This window comes from Cyprinus carpio, chromosome B8, assembly GCF_018340385.1.
Source record: "Cyprinus carpio isolate SPL01 chromosome B8, ASM1834038v1, whole genome shotgun sequence".
NCBI classification, from domain to species: Eukaryota; Metazoa; Chordata; class Actinopteri; order Cypriniformes; family Cyprinidae; genus Cyprinus; species Cyprinus carpio.
In genome coordinates, this window is record NC_056604.1 from 26,178,314 (window position 1) to 26,182,116 (window position 3,803).

Consider the following 3,803-nt stretch of genomic DNA (forward strand, 5'->3'; position numbering starts at 1 on the left):
CTGTCACTTCTACCAGGAAGAGACGTGAGAATTAGAAGAATGACAGTCTCATCTGCTGTTATTCAGTCAGTTCAGATGAAAGGGTCACTGTCAGGAAAGGCTGCTGAACTTACTTATAAGTTGATTTACAAGTTTGAACATGATTTGCATGTTGAAAGTATGTGAAGAGTCAGTCTAAGATATGTATAGTGTTGTGTCATCTTTCATTTGACAGTGATGGGGTTTCCATATTAAAAGGTGGATTACAGAGATTTTTATATATATATATATATATATATATATATATATATATATATATATATATATATATATATATATATATATATATATATATATATATATACACATTTTCCAGGTCCCCTGTTGGTCATGCCTTAAATCATGCTAAAATTAAGTGAAAAAGCATCTGGTGAAGTTTTTTTTAATTTTGACAAGTGGGGACCTGGACGTGTGTGTATTTGTTTGAGCTCATTCTCAACAGCGCCCCTGCAGGCCAGAGCAGGAACTGTAAGGTCCGATTCACACATGTTGTTCACACTCCTCTATTGTCTGAATGCCTGCTGTTCCAGAGAGGCTCTGAGGCTCTAGAGGAGATTGAACACTAACCAGTCTTTTAAACTCCTAAACTCTTCTAAACTATATTCTCGAACATCCAGGAGGACCTGATTACAGTGAGGCAAAATAATGTTATTATTTTAAAATGATTTCACTCTTATGCTAAATACTGCAGGACAAATACTATACAAATTAAATTTGTTTGTGTTTGTGTGTATATATATATATATATATATATATATATATATATATATTTGTTTGGGTGTGTTTATATATATACACTGTAAAATGTAATTGCTGAGCTTACTAAAATGATTAAGTAAACTTCACTTATTTTATTAAGTTTGTTGACATTACTTAGTTTAACTAAGTAATTCCAACTTTTTCCCCACACAAAGTGCTTAAACTCAACTTGTTCATTTAGCTAAACTTAAAAGTTTAAGTATTGTGAATGCACCAGATATACAGTAGGTGGCGGTAATACTCCAAAGGAGTGAGAGGCCATTAATTGGACGAAGAGGAAGAAGACTGCACATGCGTAGTTACTTGCCTCAGATAGCATGTTCGTTAATTTGCACGTGGCTGGATAAGAGCATGATGAGGTGAGTCTCATTTTTTACAGTTTAACTGCTACAGTTTCATTTCAAAATAACAATATGTCAATCAAAGTTTATAAACAGTATTATTTTGTTAATATGTTGATATAAAATCGATGGATGACGTTGGTAATAATTGGTAATCGTCTAGCTTCAGATTACTGATGGATGAGTGAAGCTCTTTACACGAGTAACTTTACTCATACCCGCAATTAAACATTTGAGCACAGTATACAGGATTTTTGCCTTCTGTTCTAAAATACAATAATGTGTAAGGTTATATATTCTGCAAGCACGTGTGTCTAAACGACATTGATTTTTTTCTTAAGACTAAAAACTCATTCTGATTTTAAACACCTCACGTGCCTTCAGACCATATACTGGACAAATTAGTAATTCGTGAGCCAATTTAGATTGTCTTTCTCTGTTGTGTTTTCAGTTATCGGCAAAGAATCGATTCAAACGAATCATGATCAATTTTCTACCCAATATGCCTTCTGGTGAAAAATGAAAGCAGCATGGAATCAAAACGATTAGAAATTGTGGAGGAAATGAAGAAACGACATCCAAGTTCTACACTGATAGCACAGTACATGGACATGACTTTTTCTCTAAGAAGAAAAGAGTTGGTTGAAAAGGAGCCTTCAGTAAAAGAGACTTTACAAAGATGGCCAGCACTCTTCAGGGAAAGTCAGGTAATTAAGACACATTTTATCTAGGGCATGTAAAAATATTTTAAGTCTTAATGTGTTGTTTCTTTTGTTCTCCTTTTCGTAGATTATTGCTGAGTTCAACCGGAGTATCTAATGCAAATGAAGTCTGCAGTAAGTGTTTTTTTTTTTTTTTTAAAAATATTGTAAGTCCATTTGTCAACTTTAAAGTGATCTGTTTTCACTGTTGATCTTGATGTTTTATGTATTATTTGTTAGAACATCACTGATGTCACTGCTCGACGGACAGCAGTTCTCTGTGGTCTTGCTGTCCTTCTTGGGGAAGACACTACAGACTTCAAAACATGCTGTAAGTATTCTTCTAATTTAATATCTGTAAAAAGTGCTACAAGATGTCCCAATTTTTGTGTCAGCATTACGTTTATTCTAGAGATCTTATATAAAGTACATAGAAGATAAATAAAATGCAAGTAAAATATATACTTTGTTTTCCGTAACATTTGATCAAATGAATCTTAGCTCCAATCCAATTTCAATCCAACTACAGTACTAAGCGCAAAGTGGTCTCTGTATATAGCCATTCCTTACCTATGTCCCGTGTAGGGCTGGGCGATATATCACATGAGATTGTCACGCGCATTTCGTCACTAAAGCCGGTTCCCTGATTAGCGCTAAATCACCATCACCTGCTTTCAAATGGAGCGGCATTTAATAGACAGAGCCGCAGATCACTGACAAGCTACACAATATCGCGTTGATTGTCGAAGGCGATTCATCTGCGATAATGACACAATATTGCGTAGCTTGTCAGTGATCTGCGGCTCTGTCTATTAAATGTCGAAAGCAGGTGATGGTGATTTAGCGGTAATCAGGGAATCAGATTTACTGACTAGATGCGCATGATCATATCGGTCAATATATCGCCCAGCCCTAGTCCCGTGACAGTTTTTAGCAGCATCCCTCCTCCACCCTATCACCTCATTCTCTGCTGGTATAGACGGTTTCATCAATAACAACAAAAACAAACGCCTTTCGATGACCAATAATTAGCGTTAAATAATAAGTTAAACATTACAAGGATAGGGAAATGATCTCATTTTGTTACAAACCTGTATAAATTTCTTTGTTCTGATGAACACAGATATTTTGAGGAATGTTTGAAACCAAACCAATCATGGGATGGATGTAACTGTTTTACTAAAAAGACATTGCTATTAAATGTTTCAATGATGCTTTTGCTGAAAGAGTCCAAATTATCACTAACAATTCCCACTGAAGCCCTGTTACAAATTTAAATGTTACTTCAAGAACTAGTAACAGCACCTTAAGCAGTTTAAATTTTTACAAGGAACATGCACTTGTTTGCGTTTGCAATATAAGAATGTATTTTAATATTGCTTGTCTTTCTTTCTTAGGACATTGATATTGATGCACCTCAAGTATCGATAGGAATTCTCACTGTGGTGCCGGAGGACAGCCCGATGTCTCCACAAGGTTTGCCATTGGAGGTCACTGATACAGCAATAATTTTGGAGGGTGTTATAGCAATGGATGGACTTGAGAATGTTCCACATGCCATGTGTTTTGTTTTTGGGCTGATCTATGCTTTAAATATGGAGTACCCTTCACAGCTTAAGAATTTGTTCAATACGTTTTTAATAGCAGAAACAAGCCTGTCTTGGGTCTATTGTTGCATTTTGGGTGTTGTATCCAGATTGATGGGTGACTGATTAAAAATAAATATGGAGTACCCTTCACCCGTTTTTTGTTTTATGCTTCTTGATGGCAGAAAAAGACCATGTTATTGTAGGTCTGTTGTTGCACTTTGGGTGTTGTATCCAGGTTGATGGGTGATGGGTGACAGATTACACAACAAAAATTACTGTTTTAATCAGTTATCTGTGTTTGCAGTAACACAAATGTTTTATTGTTGGGTTGACTTATTTGTTGTTTTAATCACTTACCATCAACCCTTTGTTTT

At 35.3% G+C, this 3,803-nt stretch overlaps 1 long non-coding RNA gene across 1 annotated transcript; it reads left to right on the forward strand.

The window, feature by feature from the left end:
* The first annotated feature begins 889 nt into the window (after positions 1-889).
* Positions 890-3,548, forward strand: LOC122138187. The gene is made up of 5 exons (XR_006155364.1): positions 890-1,157; positions 1,591-1,846; positions 1,929-1,975; positions 2,081-2,171; positions 3,238-3,548. It is a non-coding gene; the product is annotated as an uncharacterized LOC122138187 (long non-coding RNA).
* Positions 3,549-3,803: the final 255 nt, after the last annotated feature.